At 46.0% G+C, this 18132-nt stretch overlaps 1 protein-coding gene across 5 annotated transcripts in view; it reads left to right on the top strand.

The window, feature by feature from the left end:
* Positions 1–18132, top strand: part of PRICKLE2 (prickle planar cell polarity protein 2) — a 320192-nt gene that overhangs the window by 195458 nt on the left and 106602 nt on the right. The window contains exons 1-2 of one of the 5 annotated variants that reach the window (XM_032324408.1): positions 4854–6259; positions 6303–9155. The exons of the other annotated variants lie outside the window; for them this stretch is intronic. The gene's annotated coding sequence lies outside the window, so the exon portion shown is untranslated. Of the gene's footprint in view, positions 1–4853; positions 6260–6302; positions 9156–18132 lie in introns of those variants that run through there. 5 annotated transcript variants of the gene reach the window in all.

The raw sequence follows: 18132 nt of genomic DNA, 5'->3' as shown, positions 1-18132 counted from the left end.
GCAATTTTTTGAATAGACTGAAGGGGGGAGGCAGAGAGAGGCAAGGGTGGATGGTGGCTTGCCTCTCCAACCAGGAGGGAGATGACATGGCTTGGAGCAGGGGGAGAAGGGTGGGGATGATGGCCACGTGTTCGGTTCTGCAGGGACTTTGAAGGTAAAGCCAACAGACAAGTCAAGGATTACAAAATGTTCAGTAAAAGGGGTCAGAGAGTAAATATGTTAGGCTTTTCAGGTCATACAATCTCTGTTGGAACTACTCAGCTTTGCTGTTGAAACGTGGATGTGGCCGTAGACATGCATAAATGAATAATTATCATTGTGTTCTAGTACCGGTGTATCGGCAAAAATGTGAAACAGTAGACTTGACCAATGGGACGTGGTCTGCCAGTTCCTGGGTTAGATATCAGGGCAAGAGGAGGAAACGAGTGAAGGGTAGCTCACGAGGTGTTTGTTCTCAACCATTGGAAAGATGGAGTTACCATTAACTGTGGGAGTGAATCTTACCGGCAGAGCAGATCTGTGAGGACTGATCTCTTGGTAAATCTGAAAAGTCTTCAGACACCCAGATTTGTAAGCCTTGAGTTTGAGGAAGGGCTGGTCTGAGGTGGAATTGGAGACCCTAGACCAGATCCAGGAAGTGCGTGTATATAGAGAAGAGCAGGGGTCTGACGATAGAGCTCGGGGTTAGCAGTTGGGTAGATTAGGAAAACCAGCAAAAGGACCTGAGAAAGTGCAGCCACGAGATAGAAGGGAAACCAGGAGAAGGTGACATCACGGAGTGAAGCTGAGAAAATGCTTCAGAGAGGGTAAATAGGTCTTTTCCTTCCCCACTCACAGAATCATGTTGGTACGCAAATGAGCAGAGGAATGTTCTTACGGAAGAATCCTGAATTCCCTCTTATTTCCAGACAAGAAAATTATTGTCAGACTTTTTTATTCATTTAACAAACATTCATGAGCTGTCAGGTCACCAGGCGCTCTGCTAGATGCTTGGAACAGGACACATGCCCCCAAAGGCACAGCCCCTGCCCTCAGAGAGCATGCAGTGTCTTTGGAGAGAGATATTAATCAGGTATTTCATTAACATTAACCAAGGATGGGTACAGCTCCATCAAACACAGTAATAGTTCTAAAGGAAAGGAGTTATCTAAGGAAGCAGTACTGTGAATTTTCTACAAAAGAATTGATCTTTTGATCAAATGAGCACTTGAGTGGCTCAGCCAGTGAAGCACTTGACTCCTAATTATGGCTCAAGTCTTGATCTCAAGGTCATGAGTCCAAGCCCCACACTGGGCTCCATCCTGGCATGGAGCCTACTTTAAAAAAAAAAAAAAAAAGAAAAGAAAAAGAAGAATTGATCTAATTTGGAGGGCCAGGGAACCTTGCATATTTTTCTTTGTTTTTAATAATAAATGATTTCCAATGTATCACATCCTGACTGGGACACACCTGACTTTTGAGAGGACGTTTGAGAACCTCTGAACCCAAGGAAGAAATGCAGGCTCTGTCCTCAAAGCCAGGACCAAACCTCAGCTGTGGGACCTGGTGCCATTCTTGATCCTCTTTGAAAGTCATTGTCCTCATGGGTACAACAGTGGATAGTAAAAGCCACAGTGCGAGTTGACAGTAAGGACTAAATGAGACAAAGTGTATAAAACACCTGGCACGGAGGTCCTTCCCATTCCTTGAGAAAAACAGTATATCATTTTGTACATCTGTGACATGTTATCTTCCAAGATAATTTTCCCAAGACAGGTCTTCGCTGCAAGTTGAATGTGTTCTGAGCAGCGAGTTTTTCAGCTTTTTTTTTTTCCGGGGTATCTTCCATCTTGCCAACATTCCCTCCCCGGAGAAGCATGGGGAGCTCTAGTGCCCACATTTAGGACGTGCCGGAAAACCAAAGCATCCCTGTGCAACTCTTGGTCATTGTTCTCATCCTTTATACGGAGAAAATTCAGGTTTCCCTCAGCTGTTTAATGAAAATGAGTACCTCCAAAAGCTGCTGTAATAAAAGTACAGCTTTCTCTCTCTAAAACAAAAGCGGTATTTTCTAGCACATCGTGTCAGTTTAACAATATTTTCATGGAAATGTGCGGTGGTAAGCATGTTTAAATCATTGATGCAGTTTCTAATCTTTTTGGGGGGAGGGAGCAAAATCTGTAACAGTCTTTCATTTGGATTTGCCCATGCTAGCCTGTCCACATTTCTCCTTTTAATTAATATAATTAAAAAAGGATAAGAGGCTGTGGTAGAATTTTGCGCGTTAGATGATCAGGATCAAGAATAATTAAAATGTCTGAGATGAGGCACATTCCTAAAATGGCGGAAAAGAGAAAGGAAGTCCTTTTTTTGGGGGGAGGGGTGGATTTAAAGTATGGCAGATTATTTTTCACAAGATTTAGAAATGTGTCCATAGTGTGAGAAACATTCATGATGTGAAGTCTTTTTTTTTTCTTTTTTTTAAGATTTTGTTTATTCATTTGAGAGAGAGAATGAGAGAGCGAGCATGAGGGGGAGGGTCCGAGGGAGAAACTGACCCCCACCCCCACCCCCGCCGAGCAGGAAGCCCAAAGCAGGACTCGATCCTGGGACTCCAGGATCATGACCTGAGCTGAAGACAGTTGCTCAACCAACTGAGCCAACCAGGCGCCCTATGATATGGAGTCTAAAACAAATAGGCAAGAAAGAAGGGGTGCTTGGGGTGGGTCGGTCCCTATGTCTGTCAAGAATTTTATAATTCATGTTTGCACCTCTCATTCTTGCTCCCTTGTCTGAAAACCAAGTGGGGAGTAACATTACACTACCTCTGTGCTGGGCACTCTTAGAAGTACTTTGTATCACCCGTTAACTCAGCTCATCTTCTTGGCACTCCTGGTAGCTAGATGTTTCTCTCCATTTTATAGATGGGAAAACTGAGGCTTAGAAAAGATGAGTGGCTGTTCTTGCCAAGTCACATAGGTAAGGAGATCAAAAGGCCGACATGAAATTCAGGTCTTTCTGTTGCAGGAGGCAGATATTTTATTGTAAGTCCTAATTGGAAAAGTGGATAGAAAGTGTTGAGGGGAATCTCCCTGGAGTGTTTCTTTTTTGTGAAGGTGCCTTATTTATCTTTACCTGCACCCTGTGAGCCCCTTATGTGTCTCACCTGCCTTCCAGAAACCTCACCGGTTTATCTTCCTCATGGTTATATGGGTTCGCTGTTGTTGCTTGAGAGTTATTACAAATCAAGAATGTGGATTTTTTCTTGTCATTTTTCTTTTTAGAGCAAATGAGCGAAGCAGATGCATCCTTGATGTCTAGCATTCATTTAGAACTATCATCATCTTTTGATGTTCGACATCCCATTGTTTTAAGACATGATGGTTTTAGTATACTGTGCTAATGCATTTACATGGCCAAAATTAAAATGGACAGCTGTGGTTAAGTGTTATCAGGGTTCCCCAGGATCTCTTATTTTCCCTGCCTCCCGGGCATGTACTTCCCAGCCACCTTGCAGTTGGATGAGGTCATGGGACAAGGTCTTCTCTAGAAGTGATCTCATTTGCCTCTAGGCTAAATCACCTAACTGCATCTCCAGAGGTTAGGTGTTGAGACCACAGAAACACCAGAGGGAAGCTGACTGGATCCCAGAGTCCCTGCAGAACCCCTGCCCCTCCAGGCAGCTTGGCATGAGTGTGAAATCAGTTCTTGTGGTTAAACTGCTGAGACTACAATTGTCTGTTACTGTACCAGAGTCCATCCTGTCCCAGCTAATACAACAATTGCCAGCCACCTCAGCCCCATTTTTTAAAATGTACTAGATTTTGAAATTTGAGGATCATTTAAAACTGTGCGTTTGTGTCTGTGTACACATATATATATGTACACACACATATATGTATGCACACATATATATGTATGTATAAAGTTTTTGAAGAATATTCTTTAAAATTATATATAGTTTGTATAGAATATGTATTATACATACTATATATGTAATTATAAATTATAATAAAATTATAAACTATAAGCACACATAAAATATGTATATTCTGCTCATACATACTTCTTTCTTAATAAAATAAACTTAAATGAACTTTTGATCTTTGTTAGGTACATGCTTTGAAACTTTGGTAATATCCCTTATGGCAATTAGGATTTCACAGTAACAGGGCCAAGAGGTATTAATCTAAACTAACTAGGACTGGTGCTGTCTTTCTATCTCTCTCTTTCTCTTTCTTTTCTTCTTCTTTTTTTTTTTTTTAAAGAGAGAGAGTGGGAGAGAGGCAGAGGGAGAGAGAGAATCCCAAGCAGGCTCCATGCTCAGCACAGAGCCCGATATGGGGCACGATCTCATAACCCTGAGACCATGACCTGAGCCAAAATCAAGAGTCAGACACATAACCTCCTGCACCACAGGTGCCCCGACTTTCTCCTTTTCAAGTGTCCCTGAGACCAAGTCCCTGCCATTGCTCTGCGTGACCAATGCCAGTTCCTACCATCACAGTATTCAAAAGTCTTCCTTGAGTCAGAGTGAGGTCCCTCTTTAGTTCATTTCAAATCCATTTCGTCTTATTTTATACCTCCAGAAATGGAGGTAAGAGACTGTTCCTTAGGAGTGCCCTCCACAGAGCCCTTCATCTTGGGGGCCACAGGCCCCCTGCCATTTCAGCGAGCCACCAGCAGTGATTCACTGACCCTCCCCTCTACTCCTCTAATGAGATTTTGACGGATGCTGGCTAGAATGTAAAGCCGATTTGGTTTTCCTCAATGTTAGGAGCTCCTCACGTCAGCCCCTACCAGGGTTCTGTCGGTGTCGCTCCGCTGTCCTGTGTCCTGTGTCTCCTGTGTCCTGTGTCCTGTGTCCAATGCATCCTTAATTCTGCGCGGGTGCTAACACTTTCCCCTCATACCTGTGCTCTTAGTCCTGTCTGCAACACCTTCTCTGGCAGCTCACATTTGACCTTGGCAATTACAGCCGACTTTACCTGTATGGCTTGTGGATATTGGGTCACGCTGGGTAAAGCTCCCCTCCCCCCTGCCACCCCCATAAAATTGTTTTCTCATTCCAGGATAAAAGAAAGATTTTTTTTTTTTTGACCTTCAACAGAACTCAAATCATACTTTTCCTGATTTCTGATCACCTCTGCCACCATGAATCTAGTCTCCTGGGTGTCTCTACCTATACACGGTATGCACTTCCAGCCACGTATATGAATATCTTACTTTCTGTCTAAATAGAAAGTTCTGAAGGTCAGCACTTGTGTCCTTGTCTCAACAAGTGTCCTGAATTTCAGAGATTCCCCAATAAATACTTGATTGTCTCATAGGTATTCCTTGTTTTCCCTGCCACCCCCTGCCAAGAAGTTTCCTGTCATAACTGTGGAATTTCACTCTGTTTTTGTAAAAGAAAAGTGTGAGGTTTGTCCCCATTTACCAGGTCTCTGAAATTCCCAAGCAGCTGGGGTCTCACCTTGTCTAACACCTTGCAGTATATTTTGGAAAAATCCCGAGTAGGGTGGTGTCTGGGATGAAAATGCTTGTCATGGGGTATTACTGATCTGTGGGCTTTATTATTTTATTAATCTGTACAAGGATAATGCATAGATCTCCAGGTTCCCCATCACTAAGCTGTGCTCATGGAGCACACACTGTCACAAGGACCTCAGCAATGTGCTTTTGCACCATCCCCCTCCTAACTGTGGTTAGACCTTTGAGAACCCCGCACGTGTTCTATCCTGACGTGCATCACACTTGCTCTAATTGCTTGCTTAATTGTCTTCCCCTCTCACTTCTGAGCTTTTTAAAGGCAGGACTCATGTCCGTCTTGGTCACCAGGAGGTCCCTGAGGCCTAACCCAGTGACTGACAAATAGTAGGAGCTCATTTAATGAGTGCAGGGTTACAGGAATGAATGAAGTGTCAACGCTTCCAAAGAGCCTAGTTGTCTTGCCCTCTTGTGCAGCTTCAGCGGGGGAGGCCTCTAGTGCCTGTTGGTCATTTTGGCTGCTTATTTCCCTCCTTTCATGCCCCTTGCAAATGTCTGTTGTTCAATGTGAAGGGCACATCAGTAGCGCGCCCACGTTAGGTGGAACTTTGAGTTATACCTAGGAAGTGGGGATGATTTTCTGTCTCCATGGACCTACTTCCTCCTGTTTTTTGACTTTGTCTAGTCCTTTAACTCATCAGTGCCAAAGTTACCAGTGAAGGCATCATTACGTCCAGGTACCAAGAGCTCACATTAACTTAACGTTTGATGTGTGCTCAGTGCTCAGTGCTCAGTGCTCAGTGCTCAATGCTCAGTGCTCAGTACTCAGTGCTCAGTGCTCAGTGCTCAGTGCTTCGTTCTGAGGGTCATTTGATTCTCTAAACAGCCCTGCAAAGGAAGACACTGTTCTTGTCCCTCCTGTTACAGATGAAAACCTCTGGCCCCAAATCATTCAGTTAGCAAATGTCAGAGCCAGGGTCCATCTGTCCCCAGGCCATCCTTTCCAGACCCCGTGTTCTGTTGTTAACTCTCATGAAGTTGGTAGTCCTGGGCCACCTTTCCTCTTTGCTGCTTCACTGTTCATCACTTGTGAATTGCTTCTCGAGATTCTCATATGATCATAAGGCTGCCAGAGAGTAGCAGGCCTATCTTCAGGTGAAGAAACTGGGACAGGGGCATGGAAAGTCGAAATGACTTCTCCATGGCCACACCAGAGTAGGATGCCTCCTCGCCATTGGTGGCCCCCAAATGTTGTATTTGCTCATCTCCTCCTTGAAGGAAATTGAGGTCTAGGGGGACCATCCGCTTCCCCACCTGCTCTGAGCTCTGTGTGATGGACACCTAAAGTGGAGTGGGACTCATTTGTTCGTATTCTGTTTCAGTTAGTGCCAAGTTAGACTAGGTCCCATGATTTTCACCATGAAAGGTCTTCTCTGAACCGAAGAGAAGCATTCTGAAAGAAGTTATAGGGCATTATTAATACAATTACATATAACAAAAGAATAATTTAACTTCCCCACATCTAACAAAGAAATTCATTTGAAGCTTCAGGAACTCCCGCTGGAAGGGCAGAGCTCATCAGAGTGGGTTCCTCAGGTGGGGGAGTGTGGGCAAGGAGCCGTGCTGTCTGCTTTGTCCTGGGGACCGCTTCCATGCATGATGGGATAAACTTATCTCCCCACTTCCCCGGCCCCTCCCTCAGCCTCCACCTAAGGAACCCCCAGCACTTCCTTATCACAAGCATACCGGCGAGGATATCAGCCGGCACTTGCCTCTCACAGCATAGACAGGCAAAACTGAAAGAACACTTGATTTTAAACCAGAAGATGAGGTGACCATGTAAATACTCAGAGGATAGAAACAATGACCATCCTCGTGGAAAGAAGGCCTTGGTGATTTTTTTTTCTGACTTCTTCCAAAATGTCAGAAATCACGGTTATTTATGGAGTGTGACATTGTATCAGTCCTCACTGCGTTGCATTCAATACTTGGCCCTGATCTCACTAGAGTGAGCTAGGAGAGAGCAGATGCTGTATCTATACCTAGTCCCTAGAATAGTGCATGGCAGAGTAGATGCTCAGCAGATATTTCTTGAATGAAGGGAAGTTACAGATGAAGAAATTGAAGACCTCAGGAGTTTCTAGTTACTAGTTATTGGTAGCTAGTCGCCAGTAACTAGTTACTAGTAACTAGTCCAAGGTCCAATGAGACTAGTCCAAGGTCACATGACTTGCAGAAATGAAAGGATTCGAACCCAGGACTCCCAGGCTCTGTGGATTCCTTCTTGGTGATGGCTTAGATAGTCCTGTTGGAGCAGTGAATGGGATGTTAGAGACCCAAAGGTGTTTAACAAAGCTGCAGTCTGAGATGCAGGAAATACAGGTTCTGGCCTACCCTTGCTGAATTCCCAGCCTGGCTGTAGGAAGAAAAACCCATTCTCTACTCAAAGCCTCGGTTTTGTAATCTGTAAAATGCAGGAATGGAAGAAGTGCTCTTTAAGAGTCCCAGGGTCCTCAGATACCCCTGAGCTGATTTATGCTTTGTCATCTCTTATACTCAGGAGGAGCTAGGGTCAGGGCCAGAGGGAGGCAATGACTAATTCATCACCCAAGCACCTGAGGAAAATAGTCTTGTGTTTTATTTCCGGCATGCACAAAAATTCAAGGATGACGTAGTCTCCGACCAACAAACACCCAGAAATGAAAGTTAAAGAGACAAAACAAAGTACAGGCATTTGAAGACTCCATACATTTTGGGAGTGGGGGAGGAAAAAACGAGCTTGGATTCCACTCCAGGGTTGATGCAACATATAATCTAAAACAGGCGCTCAGGTTGATAACTGTGCCCAGATCCGATCCCCGGCACAACCTTTAAAAAGAAAAAAGAAAAAGAAAAGAAAATAGGCGTATATCTTTAAAGCCTGTCTTCTTACGTGTGATATTTTTGTACTCCTTCGGGAGGAGGGTGCAGACCTAGGGCCTTCATATCCAGAGAAGGCTTTTCCCCCCACCCCTCCCTGGCTTGGGGATTATTGATTGGGAAGGCGAGGCTAATTTACATGTAAATAAATCTCGGTGCTGGGCAGCGGGTCGGGACGTCCAGATGCCGTGACTGACTTGCTGACGTCACGGCTTCATTAGCATGCGGAGGATGCGGGCACTGCAACAGCGACTTCTCCGGCACCACCAGCCTCTCCAACCACAGTTATTATTATTTTTTTTGGCCGAGCTGCACAGTTCGTGGTTCGGCGTCTTGGGCTCCTCGACCAGCTGACTGGTTGCCCCGGGTCTGGCTCCGGATCAGTTGGTGACGCTGACGCTGGGGTCTGTGACTTCCTGCGGATTGAGAGGCTGGGTTCGCAGGCAGGCAGTCGGATCCAGAGGAAGGGTAGAAGTCACACTTTTTTTTCCCCCCTTGCGCGGTGGGTGCCCAGCAGGGTCTCCATCCAGCAGTGCTGTTTTCCACCAGCGCATGCAGAGCCGCTCCGCCTTGAGCCTGCCTCTGGCTTCGGGAAGGGTCTAGATTTTAAGAAGGGTTTCCAGAAGAAGATGCTTTGGCTGCCTGTGGTCCTGCTTGCGTTCTTAGAAGCCAGACCTGGGGAGAAAGTGAACTGTGGCAACTGACAAGCTCAGAGGGTCTGGTGGAAGCTTCCCCCACCCCTGAAACTGGGCATTTTATCCTCCCTGGAGGTAGGTAAGAAATTTGTTCTAATCCACATATTAAAAAAAAAAAAAACAAAAAAAAACTGTGTATTTCTAGGGAGGCTGAGAAAGCTGCATAAAAATGCTTTGCATGGAGAAGAGGTTATCAGAGCTCCATTATCTTGGGCAAGTGACATTTTTAGTGGTCCTCTGGTACCTTTTACCTTTTCTGTGCTGATTAGAAAGCTCACTTGCAAAGTGACATGTCACAGCTGTAGGGAGTCCTGAAGAAACGCTTCTGTCGTCTTCATGCTCTAGAAGCAGCAGTTCTGTAAAAAGAAGTGCAGCTAGCTTTAAAAAATAATCGTAAAGGGGAGAGGGTTTAAAAACCAAACACCTGCTTGTGTTCATGCCCAGCAGTCTCTTCTGCTCAGGATGTCAGAAACCATTAGAGGGTCTGGGGAAGGAGGACTTTGCTGAGACTTCCAGGGAAAGAAATGGTGCTCAAATAATTTAGGTTTAATTTTAGCCAGCGCTTTCATGTTAGAAATGGTGACGGAGCTCCCGACTATGCCTGCACTACCGGGCTGAAACACATGACTCAGTGTATTCTCTACATTGGGTTTTTGGAGGAGTGCTCCTTGTTAGTGCTCCTTCTCACTCTTGGTTTCCGCAAAACCTATCAGAGCATTACTAATCCGCCACGGAGGTCTTGCGATGAAATCCAGATCTTTAATCCCATTATTCTTTGTTGTGCGGTCTTAGAATATGCTGGGGTCCGGCGGGACTTGTACGAACCCTCAATAAGCCTGGCCGGGCCAAATCACACCAGGGTGAATGATCTGTACCAGGTGCGATGCCATCCGCCGGCCCAAGCACGGCTCTTGCATAATTTAGGCACATGTATTATTTCCCCCTGCGAGAGAGTTCCGCTTCCAGGCCATGCATCCACGACCACAGTCAGGGGAGGGCTCCAGTGTGCCATGAATATATCAGCACGGACTGCCGTGCACCAAAGCTAAAGCTTGCAAGACTGCAATTTGCTTTGCTTGAACATCTCTTCCCGGCGACTGTTTTATAGCATCTCCATGAGACTCAAACTAAAGGAAGCAGCCTGGCCTCCTCGCTGGAGGCCGATTTGGCAGCTCTAACCCTGCTCCCCAGAAGGGTTATTGGCTGCTGATGGCTTTCACAGATGGGTCAGGATCCTCATCCCCCTGGGCTCCGGAGTCAGTCACAACTTTGACAGAATTACCATATTTTGGAAATTTGGATTTTAAGGGCTCCTTGAGTGCTTGTAAAGGTTTTGCCTTTCCATCAGATGCTCTTTCCCCTCGGAAGTTCTTTTTTTTTTTTTTCCCAAACATTAAAACATGTTGGCTCAACTGGGCATTTCAGCCTATAAATAGTCATGGGGCAGCCAGAAATAATAAAATAGTGTTGTTTGGAATGGCAGGCTTGTAAAGGCTCACGATGCAGTGTAGAGAAATAAACAAATGTAGGAGGGAAGGTGCGTTTGTAGAAGCCTAAAGAATGAGAAAGGAACTTGGAGGTTAGGCACTCTATAATGACGTGGACCGAGGGCTCCAACTCTGGGTTCCCCACAGCACTGAAGACACTGAGAGCTAGCTCCCTTTCTGAGGATTGACCCCATCTGTGTGATGGGGAGACCAGTAGGACCTCTAGGCAGTGCAATAGGTATGATTTAATGAGATAGCATGAAAAGCACGGAGCACAGTGCTAGCCCCCGGCACCGACTCAATGAACTCTAGCCTGCCTTCTTGCCATCCTTGTGTCCTTTTTACCACTACTGGTGTCAGCACTGTTGCTAAAAACAAGCCGTTTGTCTGCAAAGAGGTGTTCCTGGCGGCAGAGGTGCCATCCGCAGTGACTATAATGTCCACATCCATTCCCACTCAAGGGAACCTTCCACCCCGTTGACCATCAAGTGCAGCATCGAGGGCTCCCACGTTTTGTAGAACTCAGAGTGACCGGATGGTGCCACAGAAATCATTTGGCACTAGCCGCGGCTCAGGCATGCCGAAAGAAGGTCTCCTGCTTTGGCAGCTGACGAGTCACATGCAGAAAGCTGTGGGATCCAAATTGGAATTGAGGCATTTCTGGATTCCTCTTCCCATTTCTCTTCAGTTCCAACTTCGCATGTGAGAGGCAGTCCTTTTCTTTCTTCTGCTCAGGGCACACACTTTGCTTTTTTTTTTTTTTTTTTTTTCCCTCCATCCGGAGAGGCCTTTGGATGGTTGGGTCCTCAGAAGCCCCAGGGCTGTGTGTCTGTCCCCGTGTGGGTGACTCCAGCATGGAGACACGCCGTGAAGAGAGGAATAGGCTGTGTGTGGTCTCTGCTGACGTGCTAGGTCTTTTCCAGACTTGTGAGTTCACGCCTGGTACCAGTGAGTGCCCTTTAGTCACTCAGTCTGACAGCTCTTTCTCCCTTTCTTCTCAACATCTTTCTTTTACATTTAGGTGAAGGGAGCTCCGACGTAGGGTTTGAAGGACAAATGAGAAGGGACCAAAGGAGCCAGAGGAGTCTTGCAGAAAATGTTTTCCTTAGGAGACTCAGACTGAGAGTTGCTCACTCTCAGTTTCTGTGGGTTTTCAGTCAAGTTGTGTTTTGCTTAGAGAATTGTACGTATACCTTGACAGAAGCCCACTTCCATTATTTCCTGCTGGTGTAGGGGATCTTGAGAGAGTTGCCTAACCTCTCTGAACTTTGGTTTCCTTATGTAAAAATTGGAAATCAGTTCCCCTGGACATATAGCATGACTGTGAAATGGTGGCCATGATGTCCTTGACCAATTCTTGGTACCTACTAGGTATTGGGCTTTCTTTCTTTCTGGTGCCAATAATGTTCATATTTCACATTTTGTCCCAACCTATGCACACCAGGAGGTTGGAGTTTAAATAGTCATTTGACAGAGGAAACTAAGACCACAGAGGGAAAAGCCCTTACCTTACATGACACACTGGTGATGAAGCTTGGGACCTAGCAGAATGTTGCTTCTACAAGACATCGATTCCAGAGGCTCGGAGTTGGAACAGAGCTTTTAGCCACCCCACAGCACTATTTTCCTTGAACTAGCAGCAATGTCTCTCTTCAGAAGCCTCAAGACATGGTCCTCTCTCATCTCTTGTTTTCAAGCACACCCCAGCGAAAATGTTCTGTCCCTCAGACAGGATCGTGGCTTTCATTTGGCCAAGGACTTTTCTTTTGTGTCTGCAGGCCCATGACAACCATTGTCTCTTCCCTCTCTCCCTGACTGCTGTCCTTAAAAATCAGGTAATTGCTGGTAACTGCGAGCTGTGGTAAACTAAGAAGTTTTGGAGTGAGACACTGGGAAAATCTGTTTCCCTCATGGGTGTTGATGACTGACACTTGCCACTTTGCTCTGGTCCCATCCTGTTAAGATTTTTAATGAAATATTCTTGTTTTTACGCCTTATCCGTGTGTGTGTGTGTGTGTGTGTGTGTATGCCTGCACGCGTGTGCATGTTTAGATGATGCAGAAAAGAAAATGCTGGATAAGATCAGACTGAGTTTCCAGCAACCTAAGTCCTCCAAAATCTCACTGGGGCTTGGCCAGTTGAGTTGGGAGATTAGGTTTTCTTTTTCCTTTGGCCTGTTGTTTGAGCAGCTCTTTGTTTGGAGTCTGAAGCCCGGAGGCTTGCTGGATTCGTTTATTTCCCTGGGGACAAGGCAGAGGGAGAAAGCAAGGAAGGAGGGGGGGCGGTTTAGAGAGATGGAGGAGTTAAGAGGAGGGGAGGAGGGAAGCCAGAATGTGAAAGCAGCTGCGAGAAATTCAGAGCAATCTCCAATCCACCATGAAAGTGGAAAGCTGAAGGTTCCCTGTGGGTGAAGTTGCAACTCGGAGACAGGAGCCTCTGTTCTTCTTCAGCTAGAAATTCCTCTCCCCATCTGTCCTACAGAATTCATAGTGCAGCCATTTTAAATCCTCAAACCTTCCTGGTGGCTATACACACAGTGTGTTTTCCACCAGAACACCGTGGACCATTATGAAAACAGCATTGATGAAAAAGAGCATGTTTTCAAGGATGATCTGAACCTGCCTTTCCTTGGTGGGTGTACCTGGTAAACTTCCAGTACATGTTTGGCCATGAAGTCTGGAAAAATCAGGTGGCCATAAAGTCTGGAAAAACCAAAGACTCAGATTTTCTGAGGGTCGACCCAGAAGAGGAGATGGGGCACTAGAAGGGACACAGAATGGAGAAGCATCCCTGGTTGGAAGTGGGAGCCTCAGGGACGTTGGGGCTGGCCTCCTGTGGGAGAGTGTTTCCCTGAACCATGCTTCCTCAGAACAGCAGAGGGAACCTGGAAGAGGAAGGAAGGATGTGATTTCTGGTACCCCCCTTCTTCCTGGTGCTGTCATTTGAGCTGCTACATATAAACCATCCCAAGGCTCTGGAGGGATCACAGGCATCATTTACTCCTTGGAATATGGCACAGAGATGGAGCCCAGGTTGATGCCTTTGACTGTCTGGCACTCTGCACGCCTCACGCTAGATGGCCGACTAGTGTTGCCTCCATTCCTCTCATTCGGGGAGCGCCACTTGCCTCAGACCCCGCCCCCCCCCGCCCCCCCGCTGGACACCTTAAAATCAAACCTTCCAAATGTCATCCAGCCCCATCCAGGGTTAAAAGTAACTAGGACAGGAATTCTTAGCATTTCATTTCAACTGGGCAGGATGCCATTTTTCCAGCTCTTTTCTTGGCATCCATTCATCAGTTGTGAGTCCTCCGAGATGCTTGTTCAGGAAAGTTCCAGAACTCAGCTGAAAAGCAACCATACTTTCTGGGCTCACAGGGTCAGATAGGTTTTCAGAGTAGCTGTTAGTGTACGTGTCAGTGTGTTTTGGTTGTCTGTCTATCTGTTTATAGTCTTTGCGTCAGTGTTTGCATGAATGTACAGAAACAGTAGTGACTATCAGAGATGGGTGTACTAGCTGTACCTTGCCTTATTAATTCTTGCAGCAATTATGCTGCTAGGGATTATCAGCTCTATTTCATACTAAGGAAACCAAGACTGCTAGAAGTTAAGTGACTTGGCCGAGGGTATGCAGACAGTAACAAGGAAAATTGGGATTCAGCCCCAGGAGAATCACCATCCAAACCCTGAGTCACGTCTGCCACTCTCACTCTAACGTCCACTGTAAATGTTTTTTTTTCTTTACTTTCTAGATCATTTCTGTGGCTCTCTCCTTTGAGAAACGTCTCATTATGCAGACCTCAAAATCTTTTATGTTAATCTGTTGATAAGATTAGAAGGAACATGGGAGAGAATTTGCCAGGTCTGAAACAGAACACAATGGCGTCTTCAACTCTGGTTTTGAACATGGCTTTTAGAATGGAAGGGAGATTGGTTGGAAAGTTAGTTAAGGCACAGTGAGGTAAAGGGTAAAAGCTAGAGGCCAGTGGAGGCAGCCCTTGGGTGGACAAGGGGCGGCGTGGGAAGTTCTGCCGCGTGGAAGTTGTAGGCGAATGTGGCCAAACCCAGTTGGAGCGCGGAGAGAGGGGCCATGCCCCTTAGTTCTTGACCCCTTGTGGCATCCACATCAGGTTCTCACTAAAATGTGTGTGTTTCCCTTTCTGAGCTTCTGTTCTTTCATCCCTAAAATGAAGGTCCCGAATCAAATAATCTATAAGTTCTCTTCCAGCACTGACCTTGATGAGCGTGAACTTTGAGAATGAACTCAGCCTTGGCGGTGGAGACGTGCCGTTTGCGCTGTCGGCAGCTCTGGCGCAGAGAACTAAAAGGTCAGGTTTTCTATCGGGACCTGACCCCTCTGTGTTGTGAATATGTGCGGCAAGATGAGAAGCAGTAGCTCTCCAGAGAATGACTCGGAGCTTCCCAGAGAAACATCTGACCTTTGGCGGTTTCACGCCAGGGAAGAGGGAGTGCGTGCCTCTCGTCCGTGTGTTGGTGTTGCTTATTCACCCCTGGAAACCCTCAAGGGCTGTTACGCATGCGAGCATCCTGCCGGGTACCAGAGACGAAGGCTGCTCCGGCTGAAAGTGTGGACATCTTGGGTTGTTGCTAAAATTCAGATTCAGCCTCTCTAACATGCTCCCCAGTGGTGCCAGCGCTGCTCCTTATCCACCTTTCCGATCAGCATCGGGTGCCATACAGGGAAGAAAATTGAACCAAATTCAGAAATCCCAGGTTCTAATCCCAATTATCTCATTCCTTATCTGAACGAACCTCAAAGAGATCACTTAGCTCCTCAAAGTTTCTCCTACAGAGTTGTAAACATAATTACTAACTAGCATCGAATGTCAGGTGTTGTGTGCGTTCTTGTGTGTGCTCTGCCTTAGTCTGCCTTGGTAGGAAGAGCAGGGTTACCCAACTACATGTTTCTTGTGATTTAGGACATGGCAGCCATGTAAATTATTATCCTGAACATGAGTTCCTGCTGAATTTGTTCTTCAAGTGGAAGTCATAAGAGCTTGATTGCAAACAGCCTCTGACTTTGTCATCTGTCACCTCACTGGAGGTGATACTCACCTCACTCATCTGTCACCTCACCAGGCTGCCATCGGTCAGAATAAGCAGATGTCCGCTTTCTTCTCTCACTCCTCCCTGTTATTCCCCAGAGGCTTCTATCTGACTGATAGTAGCAGTCTTCTTCAGGTGAGAGAATTATTCTCATGTGAATGTGTGCCCATGTCTGAATTCCATTCTTAGAAGCATCCTGACTATAGAGTTAGTGTGGCAAAGACCGGGCACTGCATCAGCAGACCCCAGTACCCCGGGCCCATCGCAGACCTCCCTGATGAAACCCTCCAATCCATTCACCACATCCCAACAGAATCTTAGACTTGTTCTCACCCCAGCATACCACGCGGCCTGGACCCATCCCTTAGTCCAAGTGATTTAACCTGCCCACAACGTCAACCCTTAAAAATTCCCTGAAGGTTGAGTCTCTTTTCTGTTTGATAAATCTGGATTAAACACCTAATTGCTGGGGCACCTGGGTGGCTCAGTGGGTTAAGGCCTCTGCCTTCAGCTGGGGTCATGATCCCGGGGTCCTGGGATCGAACCCCGAATCGGGTTCTCTACTCTGTGGGGAGTCTGCTTCCTCCTCTCTCTGTGCCTTGCCTCTCTAACTACTTGTGATCTCTGTCTGTCAAATAAATTAAAAAACAAAAAACAAAAAACAAAAAAACAAAAACCCACCTAATTGCTTAGGCATGCAACAAAGACATTCTGTTTTCCTCCTTCTTGTTTTGTTCTTTCCTCTGCAAAGTGGACAACCTGCAGGCCCACTGAAAGTTTGAGTTCACCGAATTTTTAGTTAATTAAAGTTTTCATAGAGTTTCTCTCCTTTCTCTGGGATATGCATCCTGCTGTTCTGATTAATTTGGTGAGTGTTGTTAAGGTTCCTGTTACTTTCCATCACCAGTGAACGCAGAGTCTTTCTTCAGCTTTCCTGCTAGGATGCTCCCGGAGGAATACCCACGTTACCATGACCTGCTTTCTATACACATCCCCGGGGCAGTTCAGCTGTCGGGTAGGTGACCCTGAGGAGGAAGTGGCTGCTTTTGGCTCAGCAACTGCACCGTGCTCAGCTGAAGCCCTCGCCCTGACAGCTTATCCATCATGAATCTGTAGTCCGTTTAAATGACCGCTTAAGTTTCCTCCTGGCATTTGAGTTCATCATGTCAGAAGTCCCTGGAAAGCCTAGGCAAGCACCTAGTCTACACTCGGAAACACCTGCCATGTTAGGAAGTGGGTGAAAATGCAAAGCAAAGAATTCATGCATTCCTCTCCCAACGATGCGAGCTCAGGTTCCTGCTAGAATGGCTTCTGAAAGATGAGTAGGTGGAAAGCAACCTAAGCACGAGGCCGGACTGACCAGACTGGCTTAAACCTGCTTTCCCTGCCCTTTGTCCCCTGGGCTGCCTGACCTGCTGCCTAAATACCACTGGGTTTTGCCCTGGCGGTGCTTAGAAGTTGTTTTAAATTCTGTACCATTGAATTGCTAAGGTTTGGCTTCCTAAGTCATAACTATGATATCATTTGCTATTTTGAATGTTTAAAACAGAGTGAGAAATAGAACATCTACAGCATGCAAGGTGTTGTTTCTGGCCCTATGGGGACCACAGAGAAGGCCTTTTACACTCAACCAGTTCTTGAAACCAGGTGTTTTTTTTGTTTTTTCATTTTTTTTTTAAGATTTTTTTGTTTTTTTTTGTTTTTTAAGTTTTTTAAAAAATTTATATATTTGACAGAGAGAGAGCAAGAGAGATCACAAGCAGGCAGAGAGGCAGGCAGAGAGAGAGGAGGAAGCAGGCTCCCTGCTGAGCAGAGAGCCCCATATGGGGCTCCATCCCAGGACCCTGATATCATGGCCTGAGCAGAAGGCAGAGGATTAACCCGCTGAGCTACCCAGGTGCCCCGAAACCAGGTGTTTTAAACTTGGAATCCAGGAGTACCAAAAGACCAGCAAAGATGGATGAACTTTTTAAAATTAAATGCAACAATTTCTGTGAATGTATATATGTGGGTGGGGTTTCTGTGTTTTGTTTTGTTTTGTTTTAGTGGTGTGGGGCGTTTGTGGGTTTTGTTTTGTTTTGGGGGGGGGGACCTCTGCCTTCATCAGATTCCTAAAGATATAAAGTAACCCAGAAGATAGGGACTGCTAAACTAGAGGGTAGAATGTTGTAACCTCATCCAGGAAAATCTCTAAAAGGTTACTAAGTGACTAGAAAGAACTTCCTCTTGCTCTGGGGGAGGATGCACACTACTTTTCTGCATGGTTACCCAGGAGCTAATGTGAAGCGCTGTGGAACTAGAAGGAGAATTACCTGGATCTGTTTCATTTTACAGATGGGTAAATTGAGGTCTGCAGTCTCAGATGCCAAGGCCATGGCAGTGTCTGTTTCTTCTGTGTTTCAGAGACTTTTTAGTATTCATTTAACACTTTACCAATTTTTTGAACATTTGCTTTGGGTTAGGTGAGGGATTCTCAGTCTCTCAGTATAGTCCAGGCGT

Source organism: Mustela erminea, chromosome 1, assembly GCF_009829155.1.
Source record: "Mustela erminea isolate mMusErm1 chromosome 1, mMusErm1.Pri, whole genome shotgun sequence".
Classification (NCBI taxonomy): Eukaryota; Metazoa; Chordata; class Mammalia; order Carnivora; family Mustelidae; genus Mustela; species Mustela erminea.
The sequence above is the reverse complement of the archived record's forward strand: the minus strand, read 5'-3'. Positions and strand labels throughout refer to the sequence as shown.